Below are 26,530 nucleotides of genomic sequence, written 5' to 3'. Positions count from 1 at the left end.
TGTGATAAGTTTTGAAATCAGGAAGTATGAGACCTCCAACTTCATTCGTTTTCAAGATTGTTTTGGCTAGAAGGGGCAGACTGCATTTCTAGCAAGCGAGAAAAAGGCAGGCCTTCATTCTGGGATGCAGCCCTGTGCTAGAGCATCCAGCACACTGAGCAGAGCTGGCCCCTCACCTGAGAAATTGGGGAAGAGGTCCACCTGCACTTCCAGATTTGGAGGCCCTGCCACTCAGCAAATGCTGCATCAGGATGAAGAACTCATTCATTCTTCTAAATCTGGATAACTCTTCCCTTTACTGATGCCAGATTATCAGAGCTTTACCATTCTGATTAGACATTGAAAAGTACAGAGTTGCTTTGATGTTGTATAGATGGGCTTTAATTTCTCTTGCTTTTCTGTGTCTCCTGTAGTTTACGTAGAGGTGGGCTGTAGAGGGCAACTGGCAGCATTTGTTAATTATTCTTGCTGTAGGAGGTTGGCAAGGAGGTGGTCTCCTCACCACGACCCAAAGAGAAACTTCTGTCTGACATTAGTGCCCTGGAACAAATACCATCCCTAAGCACTGTTTGTATCCATGAACACTACAACTGATCCTCTTTTGCTGATCTTGTAACAAATGTTCTTTATCTGTTTTGATCAGCTCTTGAAAGACTTCTAGGTAAATGTGCAATCCAGCTTTAGCAAATGTGCAGGGTTTTCTGGCTTATCTCTTTGAATGCCAACTTTAGTTATCCCTATTATAAGTGACATCCATTCTCTTTAGAGTGACAACAGGCTTACATATATACTTCATTTCTTAAAATAGCTTATTTGACAAGAGAAAAAAAATGTATTATTAAGAGTCGTTTGGTTGCATTTAACAAAACCTGATTCAAACCACTTTAAGTAAGAAATGGGGTTTTATTGGCTCATAAAACTGGGAAAAATGGATGGATGCAGGGCCTCAAAAGATGTTAGCAGGGCTGTCTCTCTCATTTCCTGTCTCTGACTCTAGCTTTTGTTTCCTCTGTGCTGGCTGAATTCTCAGTAGGCTTTTCCATCAGGTGGAAAATTGGACCCAGAAGGATGAATTTGTAGGCCACCTTCTTAGCAATCCCAGTAAGTTTGCAATGTTTCCTCCCTTGTGGCTCCAGCCTAAGCCCTAGTGAGGGCTCTTCCTGACCTATCTGGATCCATGTGTCCACCCTGGGCCAGTCATGTAGCAAGAGGAGGCATTGTTCTGGGTAGCCGAGTCTGAGTCACAATGGCTCCCACAGGTAGGGGCAGGGTCATGACACTAAACTTCATAAGTTGGACATGAGGGTTGGGAAATTGGGATACTATTGACAAAAAGTGTAGAAAAGGATGCTGAGCTGGAAAAATTAATTACTGATTTTCTCTACAACATATCTAAAAAGATTCCTCCAGAAGAGCAATCTCATTCCCCTTAATACAAGGAACTCTTCTACAGTGTTCTTACCAGATGTTTTATCCAGTTTCCCTTTGAACACATTCCAGAATGGAGATCTCAGCACCTCCAGTTGTCTTCTATTCCAATATTAGACAGAGCTGCTTGTCAGAAAAATATCCCTTATCTCAACAAATCTGAGTTTTCCTGTAATTTCTAAGGAATTGTCCTGACTCAGCCCATCAGAGCCTTATAAAATAAAACTATAACCTCAACTTCCTAAAAGGGTAATCAAACATTTGATTTCAATTTCAACATGTATTTTTTTTTTTTTTTTTTTTTTTTTTTTTTTTTTTTTGAGACGGAGTCTTGCTCTGTCGCCCAGGCTGGAGTGCAGTGGCCGGATCTCGGCTCACTGCAAGCTCCGCCTCCCGGGTTCACGCCATTCTCCTGCCTCAGCCTCCCGAGTAGCTGGGACTACAGGCGCCCGCCACCTCGCCCAGCTAGTTTTTTGTATTTTTTTGGTAGAGACGGGGTTTCACCGTGTTAGCCAGGATGGTCTCGATCTCCTGACCTCGTGATCCGCCCGTCTCGGCCTCCCAAAGTGCTGGGATTACAGGCTTGAGCCACCGCGCCCGGCCTCAACATGTATTTTTTATTTCACGTTCTACTTTCCCAGTGCCTTCTGAAGATTCCTGATAAAATCTCTACCCCTACCAAGGATATTCTTTTCACTTCCAATGGACTCTAATGGTCTTTTGCATTTCACCTGCCACCAAGGCTTCTTCCCTGTATTTATTATAACATTAAATTATTTTATGGGTCAAATGTTGGAAATAGTTTTAAGGTACTGATGACAATCTGCTTCTCACTCCCATAGTAACCCCAAAAGGAGGGTTGTTTTTACCAGTCACATTACAATTTTGGTTAATGTTAAGCTTAAAACAGTAATAGCTACCATTTACTGATTGTCAGATTCTTTATAAAATGTATCTATAATCCCCACAATAATTCCAACATTTATTATTATTATTGTCATTATTATGATTATTGCTATCCCATTTTACAGACAAGGAAGCTGAAACTCAGTTTAAGTAACTTAGAAAGTCAAATTAAGTAAGTGGTCAAATTGACATTTGAGCTCAAATATCTATGACTGCAAAACCAAGTTCTTTCCATCATACTCCCTGATCCATGGTTGATGTCAATGGAGACCATCAGATCTGTTTCCTGTGAAGTGCTGCCAATTATTTCATTCATATCTTTTGCTTGTGCAATGAAGCTGGTGCTCACCATAATATGGGCTATGCAGAAAAGGGTTAACAGAGTAGGCCTGAGACTGCATTCCTTACGAAGCCTTTTTTCAAGGCTGGCCTTGACAGGCTCCTGGGGTCTTGGATTTCAGAATTTCCATTATTCCCTGATTAGAATGGCTTACTGTGCTTAAACTGTTTGTTCAAACAATATGGCTAATGCTGAATATGTGCTTTCCTTCCTGGTGTGTGGAATTTTGGTTATGTGTTAGACAGAGGGGTACCTATATGACAAGCCCACAATCAAAACCCCAGGCAATGAGCCTCTAATGAGCTTCTTCGGTAGATGTCTGGTAGATGGTGAACATGTGTTGTCATATCTCAGGGCTCAAGGAATTAAGCACATCCTGTGTGATTCCTCTGGGATAACACTCCTGAAAGCATGTGCCTGGTTTCCTCCAGATTTCACCGCATATGCCTTTTCTCTTTACTGATTTTACTTCATACCCTTTTGCTGTAATAAATTGTAGCCATGAATATGACTACATGCAGAGGCCTCTGCGTCCTCCTAGGAAATCACCGAAGCTGGAGGTAGTCTTGGAAATGCTCAACACGGGGACTTTATATTTGTTGCTGTTAAGTGTAATCCTGATACAGTCATTTCAAAATCCCTCAATCTATTTTTTAAATATTTAGCTCTATATGTATTCCTTCAAGGTTTTAATTTTATTCCTTGATAAGAATATTGAATAAGAGAGTGGAAACACAGAATTGTAGTTGTTTCCTGAAGCCTCTCTCTGTGTCGAGACTAAGCTATTAATCACAATGTTAGGACAGGGTTACATAGCCAGTTACATACTTTTCCACAAGTACTATTAAAAAGAACATACTTCATTACATTGTTTTCTAGTATTTCCTAAGACATTATGTCACTTAAAAAATTAAGACATATAGGCCAAAACATTCTCACTTCCTTTTCCTTATGTACTTATTGGACTAGCATTTATCATATTTGTTATTGTTTTATATTTGTTGCCCTTTTTCATTTTCATTTTTCTCTCACTTCTGCCTTCTCTCAGTGTTAACTGAGCATTTTATATGGTTTCAGTCTATCTCCTCTTGTAACACATCAATTATACTTCCTTCCCACCCTCCTTTTCAATGGTTCCTCTTGAATTTGCAGTAATCTAAGTCCACTTTCTAAGTAACACTATATTTCTTGAGAAATGAAAGATGGCCGAATAGGAACAGCTCCAGTCTACAGCTCCCAGCATGAGTGAGGCAGAAGACGGGTGATTTCTGCATTTCCAACTGAGGTGTCGGGTTCATCTCACTGGGGCTTGTCAGAAAGTGGGTACAGGACAGTGGGTGCTGCCCATGGAATGTGAGCCAAAGCAGGGTGAGGCATCACCTCACCCAGGAAGCACAAGGGGTCAGGGAATTCCCTTCCCTAGCCAAGGGAAGCTGTGACAGACAGCACCTGGAAAATTGGGTCACTCCCACCTTAATACTGAGCTTTTCCAATGGTCTTAGCAAATGGCACACCAGATTATATCCCGTGCCTGACTTGGAGGGTCCCATGCCCATGGAGCCATGCTCACAGCTAGCACAGCAGTCTGAGATTGAACTGCAAAGTGGCAGTGAGGCTTGGGGAGGGGTGCCTGCCATTGCTGAGGCTTGAGTAGGTAAACAAAGTGTCCAGGAAACTCGAACTGGGTGGAGCCCACCGCAGGTCAAGGAGGCCTGCCTGACTCTGTACACCCCACCTCTGGGGGCAGGGCATAGCTGAGCAAAAGGCAGCAGAAACTTCTACAGACTTAAATGTCCCTGTCTGACAGCTTTGAAGAGAGCAGTGGTTCTCTCAGCACGGAGTGAGATCTGAGAACAGACAGACTGCCTCCTCAAGTGGGTCCCTGACCCCCGAGTGGTCTAACTGGGAGGCACCTCCCAGTAGGGGCTGACTGACACCTCATTCTTAATTAGAACAATTAAGAATAAAAAACAAAATCCTTAAAATTTTACCTTATTTATTCCTTTTCTAATGTTTTATTTCTTTCAGTAGATCAAAATTTCTGACATTTCTCTTTTCTCTGAAGAGCTTCTTTTAACATTTAATGCAATGCAAGTCTACTGGAGACAAATTCAATTTTCGTTTGCCTGAAAATGTCTATTTCTCCATTACTTTTGAAGAATAATTTTGCAGTACACAGAATTTTAGGTTGATGGAGTTTTTTTTATTTCAGTATTTTAAATATTCCACTTCACCTCTTCTTCTTTGCATGGGAGGAAGTAATTGGGAGTACTCTGTTATAAGGTACCCACTACCTGTGAAGATGTGTATTATACCGGACAATATAATTCTTAAATTTGCTCCTCTATAAGTAAGGTATTTTGTTCTTTTGGCTTCTTTCAAGATTATCTCTTTATCTTTAGTTTCCTGCAGATTGAATACGGTGTCCCTAAGTGTCTGCTTTTTTTGTATTTATCCTGCTAGGTGTTCCCTGAGTTTCCTGGAGTTGTGGCTTGGCACATGTCATTAATTTGGAAAATTTTCAACCATTATTACTTCAAATATTTCTTCTGGTCCTTTCACAAATTCTGGAATTCTCATTGTGCATATATTACACCTTCTGTACTTGTACGAAGTTCTTGGATATCTTGTTTCTTTTTTCATTTTATTCTTATTTCCTTTCTCTTGCATTTCAGTTTGGGAAGATTTTATTGACACATTTTCATGCTCAGTGATTCTTTCCTCCCGGGGTCCGGTCTACTGGCGAGCCCATCAAAGGCAATTTTCTTTGCAACAATGTTTTTGATTTCCAAAATTTCCAGTGGTTTCTTTCTTAGAGCTTCCATTTTTCTATTTAGATCACCCATTCGTTCTTGCATATCAGTCACATTTTCCATTAGAGCCCTTAGCATATTAATCATTATTAATTTAAATATCTTTTCTAATAATTCCAAAATCTGCATCATACTTCAGACTGGCTCCATTCCTTGCTTTGCCTCTGGATACTATGCTCTTTCTTGCCTTTTAGCATGCTTTATAATTTTTCTTTTATTTATTTTTATTTATTTATTTATTTATTTATTTATTTATTTATTTATTATACTTTAAGTTCTAGGGTACATGTGCACAACGTGCAGTTTTGTTGTATATGTATACATGTGCCATGTCAGTTTGCTGCACCCATTAACTCATCATTTACATTAGGTATTTCTCCTAATGCTATCCTTCCCCCATCCCCGCCACTGACGGGCCCTGGTGTGTGATGTTCCCCACCTTGTGTCCAAGTGTTCTCATTGTTCACTTCCCACCTATGAGTGAGAACATGCAGTGTTTGGTTTTCTGTCCCTGTGATAGTTTACTCAGAATGGTAGTTTCCAGCTTCATTCATGTACCTATAAAGGACATGAACTCATCCTTTTTTATGACGGCATAGTATTCCATGGTGTACATGTGCCACATTTTCTTAATCCAGTCTATCATTGATGGACATTTGGGTTGGTTCCAAGTCTTTGCTATTGTGAATAGTGCCACAATAAACATACGTATGCATGTGTCTTTATAGCAGCATGATTTATAATCCTTTGGGTACATACTCAGCAATGGGATGGGTGGGTCAAATGGTATTTCTAGTTCTAGATCCTTGAGGAATCGCCACACTGTCTTCCACAATGGTTGAACTAGTTTACAGTCCCACCAACAGTGTAAAAGTGTTCCTATTTCTCCACATCCTCTCCAGCACTTGTTGTTTCCTGACTTTTTAATGATTGCCATTCTAACTGGTATGAGATGGTATCTCATTGTGGTTTTGATTTGCATTTCTCTGATGACCGGTGATGATGAGCCTTTTTTCATGTGTCTGTTGACTGCATAAATGTTTGCTTTTGAGAAGCGTCTGTTCACATCCTTTGCCCACTTTTTGATGGGGTTGTTTGATTTTCCCTTGTAAATTTGTTTAAGTTCTTCGTAGATTCTGGATATTAGTCTTTTGTCAGATGGATAGATTGCAAAAATTTTCTCCCATTCTGTAGGTTACCTGTTCAGTCTTATGGTAGTTTCTTTTGTTGTGTAGAAGCTCTTTAGTTTAATTAGATCACATTTGTCAATTTTGGCTTTTGTTGCTGTTGCTTTTCATGATTTAGACATGAAGTCCTTGCCCATGCCTATGTCCTGAATGGTATTGCCTAGGTTTTCTTCTAGGGTTTTTATGGTTTTAGGTCTAACACTTAAGTCTTTAATCCATATTGAATTAATTTTTGTATAAGATGTAAGGAAGGAATCCAGTTTCAGCTTTCTACGTATGACTAGCCAGTTTTCCCAGCACCATTTATTAAATAGGGAATCCTTTCCCCATTTCTTGTTTTTGTCAGGTTTGTCAAAGATCAGGTGGTTGTAGATGTATGGTATTATTTCTGAGGGTTCTGTTCTGTTCCATTGGTCTATATCTCTGTTTTGGTACCAGTACCATGTTGTTTTGGTTACTGTAGCCTTGTAGTATAGTTTGAAGTCAGGTAGCGTGATGCTTCCAGCTTTGTTCTTTTGGCTTAGGATTGTCTTGGCAATGCAGGCTCTTTTTTGGTTCCATATGAACTTTAAAGTAGTTTTTTCCAATTCTGAAGAAAGTCATTGGTAGCTTGATGGGGATGGCATTGAATCTATAAATTACCTTGGGCAGTATGGCCATTTTCACAATATTGATTCTTCCTATCCATGAGCATGGAATGTTCTTCCATTTGTTTGTGTCCTCTTTTATTTCACTGAGTAGTGGTTTGTAATTCTCCTTGAAGAGGTCCTTCACATCCCTTGTGAAGCTATTTTATTCTTGAAGGTATTTTATTCCTTGAATTCCTAGGTATTTTACTCTCTTTGAAACAATTGTGAATGGATTTCACTCATGATTTGGTTCTCTGTCTGTTGTTAGTATAGTATAGGAATACTTGTGATTTTTCCACATTGATTTTGTATCCTGAGATTTTGGTAAAGTTGCTTATCAGCTTAAGGAGATTTTGGGCTGAGACGATGGGATTTTCTAAATATACAATCATGTCATCTGCAAACAGGGACAATTTGACTTCCTCTTTTCGTAATTGAATGCGCTTTATTTCTTTCTCCTGCCTGATTGACCTGGCCACAACTTCCAACAGTATGCTGAATAGGAGTGGTGAGAGAGGGCATCCTTGTCTTGTGCCAGTTTTCAAAGGGAATGCTTCCAGTTTTTGCCTATTCAATATGATATTGGCTGTGGGTTTGTCATAAACAGCTCTTACTATTTTGAGATACAGTCCATAAATACCAAATTTATTGAGAGTTTTTAGTGTGAAGCATTGTTGAATTTTGTCAAAGGCCTTTTCTGCATCTATTGAAATAATCATGTGGTTTTTGTCTTTGGTTCTGTTTATATGCTGGATTATGTTTATTGATTTGTGTACCTTGAACCAGCCTTGCATCCCAGGGATGAAGCCCACTTGATCATGGTGGATAAGCTTTTTGATGTGCTGCTGGATTCGGTGTGCAAGTATTTTACTGAGGATTTTTGCATCAATATTCATCAGGGATATTGGTCTAAAATTCTCTTTTTTGGTTGTATCTCTGTCAGGCTTTGATATCAGGATGATGTTGGCCTGGTAAAATGAGTTAGGGAGGATGCCCTCTTTTTCCATTGATTGAAATAGTTTCAGAAGGGGTGGTACCAGCTCATCTTTGTACCTCTGGTGGAATTCGGCTGTGGATCCATCTGGTCCTGGACTTCTTTTGCTTGGTAGGCTCTTAATTATTGCTTTAATTTCAGAGCCTAGTATTGGTCTATTCAGGGGTTCAACTTCTTCCTGGTTTAGTCTTGGGAGATTCTATGTGTCCAGGAATTCATCCATTTCTTCTAGGTTTTCTAATTTATGTGCATAGAAGTGTTTATAGTATTCTCTGATGATAGTTTGTATTTCTGTGGGTCGATGGTCATATCCCCTTTATCATTTTTTACTGCATCTATTTGATTCTTCTCTCTTCTTCTTTATTAGTCTTGCTAGCGGTCTATCAATTTTGTTGATCTTTTCAAAAAACCAGCTGCTGGATTCATTGATTTTTTGAAGGTTTTTTTTTTTTTTGTCTCTATCTTCTTCAGTTCTGCTCTGATCTTAGTTATTTCTTGCCTTCTGCTTGCTTTTGAATGTGTTTGCTCTTGCTTCTCTAGTTCTTTTAATTGTGATGGTAGGGTGTCAATTTTAGATCTTTCCTGCTTTCTCTTGTGGGCGTTTAGTGCTATAAATTTCCCTCTACACACTGCTTTAAACATGTCCCAGAGATTCTGGTATGTTGTATCTTTGTACTCATTGGTTTCAAAGAACATCTTTATTTCTGCCTTCATTTTGTTATGTACCCAGTAGTCATTCAGGAGCAGGTTGTTCAGTTTCCATGTAGTTGAGTGGTTTTGAGTGAGTTTCTTATTCCTGAGTTCTAGTTTGATTTCTTTGTATTCTGAGAGACAGTTTGTTACAATTTCTGTTCTTTTACATTTGCTGAGGAGTGCTTTACTTCCAACCATATGGTCAATTTTGGAATAAGTGTGATGTGGTTCTGAGAAGAATGTATATTCTGTTGATTTGGGGTGGAGAGTTCTGTAGATATTTCTCCTTCACTTATGAAGCTTAGTGTGGCTGGATATGAAATTCTGGATTGAAAATTCTTTTCTTTAAGAATGCCGAATATTGACCCCCACTCTCTTCTGGCTTTTAGAGTTTCTGCCGAGAGATCTGCTGTTAGTCTGATGGGCTTCCCTTTGTGTCTATTAGGTCTGCTTGGTGCAGAGTTGAGTTCAATTCTTGGAAATCTTTGTTAGCTTTCTGTCTCATGGATCTGTCTAATGTTGACAGTGGGGTGTTAAAGTCTCCCATTATTATTGTGTGGGAGTTTAAGTCTCTTTGTAGGTCTCTAAGGACTTGCTTTATAAATCTGAGTTCTCCTGTATTGGGTGCATATATATTTAGGATAGTTGGCTCTTCTTGTTGAATTGATCCCTTTACCACTATGTAATGGCCTTCTTTGTCTCTTCTGATCTTTGTTGGTTTAAAGTCTGTTTTATCAGAGACTAGAATTGCAATCCCTGGTTTTTTTTTTGTTTTCCATTTTCTTGGTAGATCTTCCTCCATCCCTTTATTTTGAGCCTATGTGTGTCTCTGCATGTGAGATGGGTCTCCTGAATACAGCAAACTGATGGGTCTTGACTCTTTATCCAATTTGCCAATCTGTGTCTTTTAATTGGACCATTTAGTCCATTTACATTTAAGGTTAATATTGTTAAGTGTGAATTTGATCCTGTCATTATGATGTTAACTGGTGATTTTGCTTGTTATTTGATGCAGTTTCTTCCTAGAATCGATTGTCTTTACAATTTGGCATGTTTTTGCAGTGGCTGGTGCCAGTTGTTCCTTTCCATGTTTAGTGCTTCCTTCAGGAGTTCTTGTAAGGCAGGTCTGGTGGTGACAAAATCTCTCAGCATTTGCTTTCCTGTAAAGGATTTTATTTCTCCTTCACTTATGAAGCTTAGTTTGGCTGGATATGAATTCTGGTTGAAAATTCTTTTCTTTAAAATGCTGAATATTGGCTTCCCTTTGTGACTAACCCAACCTTTCTCTCTGGCTGCCCTTAACACTTTTTCTTCATTTCAACTTTGGTGAATCTGACAATTATGTGTCTTGGGGTTGTTCTTCTTAAGGAGTATCTTTGTAGTGTTCTCTGTATTTCCTGAATTTGAATGCTGGCCTGTCTTGCTAGGTTGGGAAAGTTCTCCTGGATAATATCCTGAAGAGTGTTTTCCAACTTCGTTCCATTCTCCCCATCACTTTCCGGTACACCAATCAAAAGTAGATTTGGTCTTTTCACATAGTCCCATAATTTTTGGAGGCTTTGTTCATTTATTTTTACTATTTTTTCTCTAAACTTCTCTTCTCACTTCATTTCATTAATTTGGTCATCAGTCACTGACACGCTTTCTTCCAGTTGATCAATTCAGCTACTGAAGCTTGTGCATGCGTCATGTAGTTCTCATGCCATGGTTTTCAGCTCCACCAGGTCATTTAAGATCTTCTCTACACTGTTTATTCTAGTTAGCCATTCATCTAATCTTTTTTCAAGGTTTTTAGCTTCCTTACAACGGGTTCGAACATCCTCCTTTAGCTCAGAGAGGTCTGTTATGACTGACTTTCTGAAGCCTACTTCTGTCAGCTCATCAAAGTCATTCTCCGTCCTGCTTTGTTCTGTTGCTGACAAGGAGCTGTGATCCTTTGGAGGAGAAGGGGAACTCCAGTTTTTAATATTTTCAACTTTTCTGCTCTAGTTCTCCCCATCTTTGTGGTTTTATCTACCTTTGGTTTTTGATGATGGTGACCTACAGATGGGGTTTTGGTGTGGATGTCCTTTTTGTTGATGTTGATGCTATTCCTTTCTGTTTCTTAGTTTTCCTTCTAACAGTCAGGTCCCTCAGCTGCAGGTCTGTTGAAAGTTTGCTGGAGGTCCACCCCAGACCCTGTTTGCCTCAGTATCACCAGCAGAGGCTGCTGAACAGCAAATATTACAGAACAGTAAATATTGCTGCCTGATCCTTCCCCTGGAAGCTTCATCTCAGAGGGGCACCCAGATGTATGAGGTGTCAGTCAATCCCTACTGGGAAGTTTCTCCAAGTTAGGCTACACAGGGGTCAGGAACCCACTTGAGGAGGCAGTCTGTCTATTCTCAGAGCTCAAACATCATGCTGGGAGAACCACTGCTCTCTTCAGAGTTGTCAGACAGGGAGGTTTAAGTCTGCAGAAGTTTCTGCTGCCTTTTGTTCTGGTATGCCTTGCCCCTCAGGTGGAGTCTACAGAGGCAGGCAGGCCTCTCTGAGTTGCAGTGGGCTCCACCCAGTTTGAGCTTCCTGGCCGCTTTGTTTACCTACTCAAGCCTCAGCAATGGCGGACACCCCTCCCCCAGCCAGGCTTGCTGCCTCACAGTTTGATCTCAGACTAGCAGTGAGCAAGGCTCTGTGGGCATGGGACCCGCTGAGCCAGATGCAGGATATAATCTCCTCATGTGCCATTTGCTAAGACCATTGGAAAAGTGCAGCGTTTAGGTGGCAGTGTCCTGATTTTGCCAGTACAGTCTGTCATAGCTTCCTTTGGCTAGAAAAAGGAAATTCCTTGAGCCCTTGAGCTTCCCAGGTAAGGTGATGCCATGCCCTGCTTCGGCTTGCCCTTTGTGAGCTGCACCCACTTGCCAACCAGTCCCAATGAGATGAACCAAGTACCTCAGTTGGAAATGCAGAAACCACCCATCTTCTTCGTTGATCATGCTGGTAGCTGCAGACCAGAGCTTTTCCTATTTGGCCATCTTGGAACCACCTTTCATGCTTTGTAATTTTTCATTGAGAAATGTTTGTTGCATTTTGCAGAATAGAAGTTGAGGTTAGTAGGTTTTTAGTGTGATGCTTAATCTTTATCTGGTTAGGAATTATTGTGTCTGTGTTTACTCCTTGTTTTAGCCGTAGGTGTCTGAGGCTTCAATTTCTTCTGGTGTTCTTCTTTTTATTTCCTCTGTTTTATCTAAGCTTCTTTCTTAAATGAGTATTAGTGTTGTGGCTCTTCTAATTGTAATCCCTCGTTATTATATGGAATCCTTGTTTCCTGCTTCAGCAGCTTGTGGTCCCAGCAAGCTGTGATTCTCTGCACTTGCCTGTTTCTTCAATTTGGGGAACATCATTTTGCTCTGTGAGCTCAATTCTCTGATGAATCTAAAAAGATATGTTGATTTCATTTGGTCATCCTTTTTCATTATGACTCTCAGGTGACAATAGGCAAAACTTTGCTCTGAGATCATGCTCGTAGTATTTTACTACACTTTCAAAAACATTTACTTGTGTCTTAAGATACATGCAAGATAATTATACATATATCCTCTCTATGTTATTGCCATAGACTAAAATGTCCCCTTTATGCCGCTTGCTCTACCATTTCCAGGTTGTCAGATAGCCTATGACTGTCATTGAATGGGTGGGGACTTAGGAAACAAATGACAGAAAAACAGGTTATAGAAAGAGAAATTTGGCCAAAGTGATAGATCCTGGGGGGGCTTTTTATTTAGTGCCTGTCATCCCTACTGACCTACAGAGTTACTCATCAAATCTGAGGCCCACTCCTAGCTTTAGTAGATATGCTTTAAGCAATGCTTTTAGAATCAGAAACCCAGCTAGGGAGTCCCTTGACAATTTTGAATGGATTCTAGTATCTGAAAGTATGCTATTGGCTGTAATTCCTACTTTTCATTAGTAAGAATCCATTTCTTGGAAAAATGATTAGATTGCTGTGATGTCCAGCCACAGCCTGGAGCAAACTCTTGAAGACAATGCTGGCCAAACAATTTGGCCCAACAAGATAGAAAGCCCAGTCTTCCCAGGCATGTCTTCCTGATACTGACTCCTTTCCCAGACTACGGGAGGCACGAGAGTGGGATATAAGTTCTGGCAGATATGGAAGCTGGGCCTGTACTCATCTCAATGAAAGAAGCTGATGACCATGAAATAATTAGCTCATAAAGCAATCAATTAACACATTTGGTTGTTGGCTGAAAGTCTGGAGTCCACCCAGGTGTGAGAATTTGGCCTTTCCTTCTCTGACATTTGGCATGTCTCTGCTTCTGCCTATTGGCCCAGGCTGTTCTCTCTGCTCAGGATGCCTGGCCTGCACTCCCTCCTACAGACTTTCTCCTTCAAGACTGTACCAAACATCCATGGGCCTGTGACTCTCTTTCTGGCCACTCAAGCCTGACATTAATCTTTCCCAGGTAAGGACAGCAACCCTCTCTACCAAGACTGTTTCTCCTGTGTCTAAAACAATGCTCAACCTTTTTCCTAATCAGCTGTGTTCTTTGGATAAACTCCTGAAGTATATATCTTTGAGCTTACATTTCTGAGAGAAATATTTGCCCATCTGCCCCACTAGATGACAAACTCTTTGAGAACAAAGACTGTGTCTCTTATCTCAGTTTTTCCACAGCCTAGCCCAGAACCTGGCATATAACAAAGCCTCAACACAAATTCATGGAATAAATACAAAATAAATGAACGAGACGGTGCTGGGGTACTTTGTGGAAAACTTCATTTCATAGGTCAGCCTTGGAGACATCTCACTGCTGCTCTGCTACTTCTGCCTCTTCATCAGGACCCTTTGTCAACAAAGGGCCAGTGGCCAAGACCATATTCCCAAGGGCTTAGAGAGAACAAGAAGTCATTGCTGATGGTGGTGTGGCCTCCTTCACCAAGGAGGGAATCACCAAGACAGGGAGTTTTTCTATTTCAGCTAAGCACACAGGAAGAAAGAGAGGCCAAGCTTAGAGTAGTCTGTGAACCACAGGCAGCATCTTCTTTACTCAGGTGCCATCTTGGCTGTGGTTGGCCCCCTTGTGACTGATGAGGCCCAGTGCTGTCCTGCAGGAGTGCTGTCTCCTCGTATTAGTCAGTTCTCACTCTGCTAATAAAGACATATCCAAGACTGGGTAGTTTCTACAGAAAAAGAGGTTTAATGGACTCATAGTTCCACATGGCTGGGAAGGCCTCACAATCATGGCAGAAGGCAAAGGAGGAGAAAGGCATGTCTTACATGGCAGTAGGCAGGAGAGCTTGTTCAGGGGAACTCCCATTTATAAAATCATCAGATCTTGTGAGACTTATTCACTATCACAAGAACAGTATGGGGGAAACCACCCCCATGATTCAATTATCTCCACCTGGCCCCTCACTTGACAGGTGGGGATTGTTACAATTCATGGTGAGATTTGGGTGGGGACACAAAGCCAAACTGTATCACTCCTGGCTGCCCCATAAGAAATGTGAATGTAAGTGTCTAGACTAGAGCAGCTCATCCATGGCTCCAAGCAGACATGCACACAGGGCGAGAGCCTTGGGATGCCTGTTCATGCTTGTAATGTTTTGGCACCACATTATTCTCCAGTGTTCCAGTTTGGATGATAAATTACATGGCCACCCTATGCACCTCCCACACATTCTTTTTACCACCCCCATCACGCACTGGAACATTTTAAAACGAATCCCAGATACCATATTTTATCAGAAACTGCTTCCTCTTTTAATGTCGAATAGATAAGGACACAATAAATAACCGTAATCCTATTTAGGAAAATAATAATTCCTTCATATCATCAAATACATACTCAGTGTTCAAATTTCTCCAATTGTCTCTAAATGACTTGCATCAGTTGGAATCCAAACAAGGCCATATACTGCATTTGATGAACATGTCTATTAAATCCCATCTGCCCTTTTTTATTTTTTACTTTGCCTCTTTCCTTTGCCATTTATTTATTAAAGAAAGCAGGTCAATTGTCCTGTAAATTTTCCCACACTCTAGATTTGACATCCTTTGGTGACATTTAACACACTATTCTACCTTCTGATGTCCTGTAAATGGTAGCTAGCTCTAGACACTTAATCAGGTACAGGTTCACGTTTTTTGAAATAATATTTCACATGCACATCTTATTGTATCACATCAGGAAACACTGAATGTCCGATTGCCTTACTTTCTGTGATCTTAGAGCTGCTGAGTGGGTTCAGGTGTTGGTAGCCTTATCCATCTATCAGATGACTCTCCACTAAAATTTCACTTAGAGATTTCTACAGCCATTAGACCATTGCCTAAACCCATTATCTTATGAAGGGTTACAAATATGTGATTTTCTGTGGATCTCATTTCTTCTACTGGCTAATGCCAGTGTCTTCTATAAAGAAGCACTTATTTGGCCATAGTTTGTATAGGAAATTCAGGATAAATGTTTAATTTTTTCTTTTAATTATAAATTTTCAAAATAATGAATTGATTATATAGCAGTATTGAAACATGACCAATAATGGTTTTGCTTTTTTTGTTTGTTTGTTTACTATAATTAGAACTCATAAAAATGTTAAATCCATGTATTCTATTTCAATCCATTGCAGCATTATTACTTTGGGTGTCAAATCATTCCATCTCAGGCCAGGAGTCCTTCAAGTTAAAGGCACATAAAAGCTTATCTTTAACATTTTCTGTTTCAAACCTGGAATCAACCATTTCTGCAAGAAGCCCTGAATTTTTTTTTAGTGGGAAATAGAATTTAAAATTAACAAATTGGGTTGCCAAAGTGCTAATTATGATGGGACTGTCATTGCCTCTTAGTGTTTTCAGTGAATAGTTAGAAAATGTAACTTCTTTTTAGAAAAAAAAAATACATCGTAAGTTCCTGCTGGTCTTTTTTACAAATTTAAAATCAGAGGGTTTTCATTTAAGTTCTTTTGTTTACATATACATTCAAAAAGTAAAAATGTAGGACCCTAAAATGGATTCTATAGTAAGATTCTAATATGTCAACTACTTCTTAACACTCAGAAAAAAAGAATGGTTATCCCAAAGACCCAGCCTACACTCCTGGACAATAGGTATGATGAACTAGTTTCCTTTATTTTAAACTCAATTACTACCTTTTGGTTCAGGTAATGTGGTTTGGTTCATTATCATCCTAAAACATTATGGGATGATATTTGATGAAATCCCAATGATAGCCTTGTGAAATAATGAATTGATTTAAAATTGGATGTGTGAAAGAACTTTTAGATGATACAAAGTTGTACAATAAACAATATAAAGTCTGACGGGGGTGCGCTTAAGATGGCCAAATAGGAACAGCTCCAGCCTCCAGCTCCCAGTGTAATGACACAGAAGACGGGTGATTTCTTCATTTTCAACTGAGGTACCAGGTTCATCTCACTGGGGAGTGCTGGACAATTGGTGCTGGTCGGCTGCTGCAGCCCAACCAGTGAGAGCTGAAGCAGGGCGAGGCATCGCCTCACCTGGGAAGGGCAAGGGGGAAGGGAATCCCTTTTCCTAGCCAAGGGAAACTGAGACACACAACACCTGGAAAATCGGGTAACTCACACCTTAATACTGTGTTTTACCAAGGGTCTTAGCAAACGGCACATCAGGAGATTATATTCCACACCTGGCCCAGAGGGTCCCACGCCCACGGAGGCTCCCTCATTGCTAGTGCAGCAGTCTGAGATCTAACTGCAAGGCAGTGAGGCTTGGGGAGGGGAACCCACCATTGCTGAGGCTTAAGTGGGTAAACAAAGCCACTGGGAAGCTCAAATTGGGTGGAGCCCACCACAGCTCAAGGAGGCCAGCCTGCCTCTGTAGAATCCTCCTCTGGGGACAGGGCATGGCTAAACAAAAAGCAGCAGAAACCTCAGCAGAGGTAAATGCCCCTGTCTGATAGCATTGAAGAGAGCAGTGGATCTCCCAGTACGGAGGTTGAGATCTGAGAATGGACAGACTGCCTATTCAAGTGGGTCCCTGACCCCTGAGTAGCCTAACTGGGACACATCCCCCACTATGTGCAGACTGACACCTCATACCTCACACGGCAGGGTACACCCCTGAGACAAAGCTTCCAGAGCAAGAATCAGACAGCAACACTCGCTGTTCAGCAATATTCTATCTTCTGCAGCCTCCGCTGCTGATACCCAGGCAAACAGGGTCTGGAGTGGACCTCAAGCAAACTCCAACAGACCTACAGCTGAGGGTCCTGAGTGTTAGAAGGAAAACTAACAAAGACAAAGGACACCTACATCAAAACCCCATCAGTACGTCACCATCATCAAAGACCAAAGGCAGATAAAACCACAAAGATGGGGAAAGAGCAGTGCAGAAAAGCTGGAAATTCAAAAAATCAGAGCACATCTCCCCCTCCAAAGGAACGCAGCTTATCGCCAGCAACAGAACAAAGCTGGAAGGAGAATGACTGACGAATTGAGAGAAGAAGGCTTCAGTCTATCAAACTTCTCAGAGCTAAAGGAAGAACTACATAATCAGTGCAAAGAAACTAAAAACCTTGAAAAAAGAATGGAAGAATGAATAACTAGAATAATCAATGCAGAGAAGACCTTAAATGAACTGATAGAGATGAAAACCACAACACTAGAACTACATGACAAATGCACAAGCTTCAGTAACCTACTCGATCAACTGGAAGAAAGAGTATCAGCGATTGAATATCAAATGAATGAAATGAAGCGAGAAGAGAAGTATGGAGAAAAACTAGTAAAAAGAAATGAATGAAGTCACCAAGAAGTATGAGATTATGTGAAAAGACTAAATCTACATCTGATTGGTGTGCCTGAAAGTGAGGAGGAAAATGGAACCAAGTTGGAAAACACTCTGCAGGATATCATCCAGGAGAACTTCCCCAACCTAGTAAGGCAGGCCAACATTCAAATTCAGGAAATACAAAGAATGCCACAAAGATACTCCTCGAGAAGAGCAACTCCAACACACATAATTGTCAGATTCTCCAAAGTTGAAATGAAGGAAAAAATGTTAAGGGGCAGCCAGAGAGAAAGGTCGGGTTACCCACAAAGGGAAGCCCATCAGACTAACAGCAGATCTCTCGGCAGAAACTCTCCAAGCAAGAAGAGAGTGGGGGCCAATATTCAGTATTTTAAAGAAAAGAATTTTCAACCCAGAACTTCATATCCAGCCAAACGAAGTTTCATAAGTGAAGGAGAAATAAAATCCTTTACAGACAAGCAAATGCTTAAAGATTTTGTCACCATCAGGCCTGCCCTACAAGAGATCCTGAAGGAAGCACTAAACATGGAAAGGAACAACAGGTACCAGCCATTGCAAAAGCATGTCAAAATGTAAAGTCTATTGATGCTAGGAAGAAACTGCATCAACTAGCGAGCAAAATAACCAGCTAATATCATAATGACAGGATCAAGTTCACACATAACAATATTAACCTTAAATGTAAATGGACTAAATGGTCCAATTAAAAGAAACAGACTGGCAAATTGGATAAAGAATCAAGACCCATCAGTTTGCTGTATTCAGGAGACCCATCTCACATGCAGAGACACACACAGGCTCAAAATAAAGGGATGGAGAAAGATCTACCAAGAAAATTGAAAACAAAAAAAAAGCAGTGGTTGCAATCCTAGTCTCTGGTAAAACAGACTTTAAACCATCAAAGATCAAAGGAGACAAAGAAGGCCATTACATAATAGTAAAGGGATCAACTCATCAGGAAAAGCTAACTATCCTAAATATATATGCACCCAATACAGGAGCACCCAGATACATAAAGCAAGTCCTTAGAGACTTACAAAGAGACTTAGACTCCCATATAATAGTAATGGGAGATTTTAACACTCCACTGTCAACATTAGATAGATCAACAATACAGAAAGTTAACAAGGATATCCAGGAATTGAACTCAACTCTGCACCAAGCGTACCTAATAGACATCCACAGAACTCTCCACCCCAAATCAACAGAATAAACATTCTTCTCAGCACCACATCACACTTATTCCAAAATTGACCATATGGTTGGAAGTAAAGCACTCCTCAGCAAATGTCAAAGAACAGAAATTATAACAAACTGTCTCTCAGACCACAGTCCAATTAAACTAGAACTCAGGAGTAATAAACTCAATCAAATCCACTCAACTACATGGAAACTGAACAACCTGCTCCTGAATGACTACTGGGTACATAACGAAGTGAAGGCAGAAATAAAGATGTTCTTTGAAACCAATGAGAACAAAGTTACAACATACCAGAATCTCTGGAACATGTTTAAAGCAGTGTGTAGAGGGAAATTTATAGCACTAAACGCCCACAAGAGAAAGCAGGAAAGATCTAAAATTGACACTCTACCATCACAATTAAAAGAACTAGAGAAGCAAGAGCAAACACATTCAAAAGCTAGCAGAAGGCAAGAAATAACTAAGATCAGAGCAGAACTGAAGGAGATACAGACACAAAAAAACCTCCAAAAAATCAATGAATCCAAGAGCTGATTTTTTGAAAAGATCAACAAAATTGATAGACCGCTAGCAAGACTAAAAAAGAAGAAAAGAGAGAAGAATCAAATAGACGCAGTAAAAAATGATAAAGGGGATATCACCACCGACCCCACAGAAATACAAACTACCATCAAAGAATACTATAAACACCTCTATGCAAATAAACTAGAAAACCTAGAAGAAATGGATACTTTCCTGGACACTTACACTCTCCCAAGACTAAACCAGGAAGAAGTTGAATCCCTGAATAGACCAATAGCAGGCTCTGAAATTGAGGCAATAATTAATAGCCTACCAACCAAAAAAAGTCCAGGAACAAATTGATTCACAACTGAATTCTACCTAAGGTACAAGGAGGAGTTGGAACCATTCCCTCTGAAACTATTCCAATCAATAGAAAAAGAGGGCATCCTCCCTAACTCATCTTACCAGGCCAACATCATCCTGATATAAAAGCCTGACAGAGATACAGGAAAAGAGAGTATTTTAAACCAATATCCCTGATGAACATTGATGCAAAAATCCTCAATAAAATACTGGCAAACTGAATCCAGCAGCACATCAAAAAGCTTATCCACCATGATCAAGCGGGCTTCATCCCTGGGATGCAAAGCTGGTTCAACAAATGCAAATCAATAAACGTAATCCAGCATATAAACAGAACCAAAGACAAAAACCACATGATTATCTCAATAGATGCAGAAAAGGCCTTTGACAAAATTCAACAGCCCTTCATGCTAAAAACGCTCAATAAATTCGGTGTTGATGGAACGTATCTCAAAATAATAAGAGCTATTTATGACAAACCCACAGCCAATATCATATTGAATGGGCAAAAACTGGAAACATTCCCTTTGAAAACTGGCACATGACAGGGATGCCCTCTCTCACCACTCCTATTCAACATAGTGTTGGAAGTTCTGGCTAGGGCAATCAGGCAAGAGAAAGGAATCAAGGGTATTCAGTTAGGAAAAGAAGAAGTCAAACTGTCCCTGTTTGCAGATGACATGATTGTATATTTAGAAAACCCCATTGTCTCAGCCCAAAATCTCCTTAAGCTGATAAGCAACTTCACCAAAGTCTCAGGATACAAAATTAATGTGCAAAAATCACAAGCATTCTTATACACCAGTAACAGACTGAGACCCAAATTATGAATGAACTCCCATTCACAATAGCTTCAAAGAGAATAAAATGCCTAGGAATTCAACTTACAAGGGATGTAAAGGACCTCTTCAAGGAGAACTACAAACCACTGCTCAGTGAAATAAAAGAGGACACAAACAAATGGAAGAACATACCATGCTCATGGATAAGAAGAATCAATACTGTGAAAATGGCCATACTGCTCAAAGTAATTTATAGATTCAATGCCATCCCCATTAAGCTACCAATGACTTTCTTCACAGAATTGGGAAAACTTCTTTAAAGTTCACATGGAACCAAAAAAGAATCTGCATTGTCAAGACAATCCTAAGCCAAAAGAACAAAGCTGGAGGCATCATGCTACCTGACTTCAAACTATACTACAAGGCTACAGTAACCAAAACAGTATGGTACTGGTACCAAAACGGAGATATAGACCAATGGAACAGAACAGAGCCCTCAGAAATAATACCACACATCTACAGTCATCTGATCTTTGACAAAACTGACAAAAACAAGAAATGGGGAAAGGATTCCCTCTTTAATAAATGGTGCTGGGAAAATTGGCTAGCCATAAGTAGAAAGCTGAAACTGGATCCTTTCCTTACTCCTTATATGAAAATTAATTCAAGATGGATTAGAGACTTAAGTGTTAGACCTAAAACCATAAAAACCCTAGAAGAAAACCTAGGTAATACCATTCAGGACATAGGCATGGGCAAGGACTTCATGTCTAAAACACCAAAAGCAACGGCAACAAAGCCAAAATTGACAAATGGGATCTAATTAAACTAAAGAGCTTCTGCACAGCAAAAGAAACTACCATCAGAATGAACAGGCAACCTACAGAATGGGAGAAAATTTTTGCAATGTACTCATGTGACAAAGGGCTAATATCCAGAACCTATAAAGAACTCAATCAAATTTACAAGAAAAAAACAAACAACCCCATCAAAAAGAGGGCAAAGGATATGAACAGACACTTCTCAAAAGAAAACATTCATACAGCCAACAGATACATGAAAAAATGCTCGTCATCACTGACCATCAGAGAAATGCAAATCAAAACCACAATGAGATACCATCTCACACCAGTTAGAATGGCAATCACTAAAAAGTCAGGAAACAACAGGTGCTGGAGAGGATGTGGAGAAATAGGAACACTTTTACACTGTTGGTGGGATTGTAAACTAGTTCAACCATTGTGGAAGACACTGTGGTGATTCCTCAAAAATGTAGAACTAGAAACACCATATGGCCCAGCCATCCCATTACTGGGGATATACCCAAATGATTATAAATCATGCTGCTATAAAGACACATGCACACGTATGTTTATTGCGGCACTATTCACAATAGCAAAGACTTGGAATCAACCCAAATGTCCGTCAGTGACAGACTGGATTAAGAAAATGTGGCACATATACACCATGGAATACTATGCAGCCATAAAAAAGGATGAGTTTGTGTCCTTTGTCGGGACATGGATGCAGCTGGAAACCATCATTCTCAGCAAACTATTGCAAGAACAGAAAACCAAATACCACATGTTCTCACTCATAGGTGGGAACTGAACAATGAGATCACTTGGACACAGGGTGGGGAACATCAGACACCAGGTCCTATTGTGGGGACGGGGTGGGGGGAGAGATAGCATTAGAAGGTATACCTAATGTAAATGACGAGTTAATGGGTGCAGCACACCAACATGGCTCATGTATACATATGTAACAAACCTGCACATTGTGCACATGTACCCTAGAACTTAAACTATAATACAAAAAAAAAAAGTCTGACATCTAGTTTCACAGAGTTGATAGTTAAATTCATGTCATGACAAAAAAAAAAAAAAAACAACCCTTAGGGTTTTTCTTAGACTCTGCTGATACCAATGAAGGAGAAGGACTAGGGCCTAATCAAAGGCAAATCTACATGAATGAAATGGACACCTGGTGCAATGCGAGCTGAGGCCATCCCATGATCAAAAAACAAGAGGCAATAATTCAAAATAGATATGCAGCTAATGTCCATTCATGATGAACTCTTTTGGCAAACTAGAAATAAAAAGGAACTCTTTTAATCACATAAAGGGCATCTACAAAATCCTACGCCTAACATCAGATTTTGTAATGAAAAATAGAACACTTTCTCCCTAAGATCTGAAGCAAGATAAGTCTTTCCACTCTTCCCTCTTCTATTCAATGTTATTCTACTGGAAGTTCTAGCAAGGGCAATAAGGCAAGAAAAAGAAAGGAAGGACCAGAGATTTTTTTAAAGTAAGTAAAACTATCTTTTTTTTTAATAGAAGACAATTATGTACATAGAAAACTCTATGGAATCTATTTAAAAAAAAAAGAAAAAGAAAACTGCTGGTATTCATATGCACTGAAAAATTTAGACCTCTCCATTTTGTTGATTGTAAATCACACATTATCAACAACCACCAAAAACATAACAGGCCAAAAAAGAGCCACCTATTTTGTATTTTGACAAGTGGATATGAAAGGATATGGATTTGAAAGTTTGCTTATAGAAATAATCTGTAATAAACAATAGTAACATTATTTAAGGAATAAAATTACGAAAAAATTAATGGCTGTAGTGCAATTCTTAGTCACTAAGAGATATGACATTGATACATCATTTTCACATGAATTCACTCTTAAGTATGTAAATGAAAGAGATTATTTATTTATTTATTTGTTTTTTTGAGACAGAGTCTTGCTCTGTCGCCCAGGCTGGAGTGCAATAGCAGGATCTCGGCTCACTGCAAGCTCCGCCTCCTGGCTTCATGCCATTCTCCTGCCTCAGCCTCCAGAGTAGCTGGGAACGCAGGCACCCACTACCACACCCGGCTAATTTTTTGTATTTTTAGTAGAGACGGGGTTTCACTGTGTTAGCCAGGATGGTTTAGATCTCCTGACCTCGTGATCCACCCCCCTCGGCTTCCCAAAGTGCTGGGATTACAGGTATGAGCCACCGCGCCTGGCCCAGAAACAGATGTTTTTATTAAATCAAATTCCCTAAAGCGTAGCACCTGTAGACAGTAATAAATTTAACCTCTAAAACAATTGATAATTTAACTTCTGATATCAATTTTCCAATTTTCCACAGATGTGTGTGTAACAAAGAGAGAGAGACAGAGAGAATGAGTGTGTGTGTGTGTGTGGATGTGTGTGTGTGTGTGTGTGTGTAGTGAGAGCAACAGCTAGAGAAAGGAGGAGGGGAAGGAGAAGAAGCCAGGGAGAGAGGGAGGAAGGGAGGGGAACAGAGAAAAACAGAGAGTGTCTTGGTAAATGCAAAGAATTTGAATACCTATCTCCGTCATTATCACTCATAAAAACCATACCTGCATGCTACTTTTGTGTTCTCAAACCCGTGCATGTACATATATGAACAGGTGTACAAATCCCCCTTTTAAATACAGTGCTTTTCACTTTTTAAGTGTTTTAACATAAACAGCTTCATTCTGTTTGAGAGATGATAAATATTGATATACTTGAAATGCTTGCCCAGAATCAAACACAGACTGAGTATGGAATCTAAATTTCACTCGCAGGTCCTCACCCCCTTAGCCCATTCTCCCTGGGCTCCACCATCCGCAAGGAGACAGGACTCAGGGTACAGGAAAGCCATAGGCTGCCTGCTGCTGCTTCAAGCAATGCAGGATTGAAAGTCACAGATATTAACTAAAAACCTCAGGAGAAGAAAAAGCAGATTATACTTGTGGCTTGTGTTATTTGTAAGCGAGATATATGTTTGTTGATGGGAACATAGGAGATAGAGATTACAAAATCTAATTACAAAAAAATAAAATGACAAAACGTGTTCCCAAAGCCTTCATTCAAGACAGAAGAAAAAGAAAACACCTGTGAAATTCTAATCATCAAATGAAAATTCCAGATCTAAATTCCAGGAGATTTCTCCTCCACATTTGGGATCAGTCAAATTCGTAAACATACCAAAGACGGTTTGCACTTTGCAGCATGTTCTACCAGTAACAGCAGAGAAGGCGAAGAACACCAAGGGATTAATCAAGGATAGAAGTAATTAAAGCCAGAAGGGATCAAATGGCCCACAGGTCAAAGGGAATTAAAATTTGAGCACAACTTTTACATAAAGGGGGAAAAATACCATGCACTTTGCTGGGACATTTAACTGCAAATATATTGCAGTTACCAGACAGGTTTGTGAAACTCCTTGGTCTGCAAACCTCTGGAGAAAGGTTTGTAAATGAAGGCAACACAGGGTGGTTCATTGTCCCAGTGTCTACTAAGTTTTTTCTTAGTCCACGGAAAGGACAAACTTCCTGAAGAAAGGACTTACATTTCTGCATTTATTTCTGTATTGTTCTACATGCACTTTATAAACCTGACTGCATGTCTTGTGATGATCTCAATTCAGTATTCTTTGCCACATTCCAATGAGATAAGCAGCCCTTGTGCCCACTCTGTGAATGATAAGGATGAGATTGCCGAAGTCATTTTTCTAGACTGGGCAGCCTGAGAAAAACATGGCCTGGCCTGGCACTCCGAGCCTGGGAACTGGGAACACTGCCCCAGCCTCCAGGCCGCCCTGCCTCGCTTCTTGGCTTGGAGACCTCCCTGAGAAGCCTGCCCTTCTCTCCATCCAGGTTTCCTGTGTGCTGTCAGGGACCTCTGCAGGCTCTACCTTCTGCACAGGCCAGAAAGCCTGTTGAGAAACCAATAAAGCATGTGTCTTCTGCCTGTCCCACCCAGGTCCCAGGGTCACGACCCAAGACTGGCAGATCAGCCAAGGAGAAAGAGCCCTGCCGACCTCTCAAGTGGTCAGCACCTAGGACTGGCCCCTTGGCTTAAGAGTTCTGTCTGTTGTGACTCAGTTTTCTCTGCCATAGTATTGGAGTAATGCTTCCCCTTCTGATTGCTCTGAAGATTGTGGGAAATACAAAGGTGAAGTAGGAGGGGACTGCAATTGTGAGGTGTTTGGTGTTTCCCCTCACTCCTCACCCACCTGCCCAGCACATGCGTGTGCACACACACACACACACACGGCTACCACAGGTTACCAGAAATTCAAAGCAGTGAACACTTGTAAGCCATTTTTGAATTCAAAAAGCACTTCACGAATTTGACTTCAGTGGCCGGGAAAGACCAAGAGGCTACTTCCAGCTCCACCCTCTCCCATCCACCCGCATCCTCCTGGACCCTGCAGCTGGTGTCCCGCCAGGAACCTGCCCCTCCTGCAGGAGGAGCCCATTCTAGAACTCTGCTTCCAGCCCCTATCCTGCTGTGTAATTGGAGCATGATGTCCAAGGGGGAACTTTGGGTGAGGCATCAGTGGGGAGAAATAGAGCAAAGCTAAGGCTCCTTCCCCTTGCCGTTGAAGGAGTGCTGACCCTGCCCCACGCATTGGGGGGCATTTTCTTGGATGCACATGAATTGACCTGCTCATTTGAGCCTTTCACAGGGGAGTGAGAGAAGACATAGAATGGCAGAAGGGTCAAGATGGGCAGGCCAGGAAATGCTGCTCAGGGGCAGCTGCAGTCTGTACTGGTTCAACTGGGGCATAAGGAATGGCCACACCCACTGGCACAAGCCAGGCATCAGGGCCTCCCTCCTCAGCGGAAGGGTCCCTCAGAACACCTGCTCTGCTCCCTCCCCTGTAGCTAAGGCTCACAGGCTGAAGATTTATCAAAAGTCCTTCACTAAGTGAGTGCCAGGCATGGGGCCAGCAGAGGTGGTGGGTGCAAATTTTATTTGAGTCACAACTTGTGAAATGTTAAACTCATACTTTCTGGAAGACATCACCAGGTCTAACTCAGGTGGCAGAAAAGCTGGCTTACTTGACTCTGCTGCTTATGCTGGGGTCCTGGAG

The sequence above is a fragment of the Chlorocebus sabaeus genome, chromosome 9, assembly GCF_047675955.1.
Source record: "Chlorocebus sabaeus isolate Y175 chromosome 9, mChlSab1.0.hap1, whole genome shotgun sequence".
In the NCBI taxonomy this organism is placed as follows: domain Eukaryota; kingdom Metazoa; phylum Chordata; class Mammalia; order Primates; family Cercopithecidae; genus Chlorocebus; species Chlorocebus sabaeus.
The sequence above is the reverse complement of the archived record's forward strand: the minus strand, read 5'-3'. Positions refer to the sequence as shown.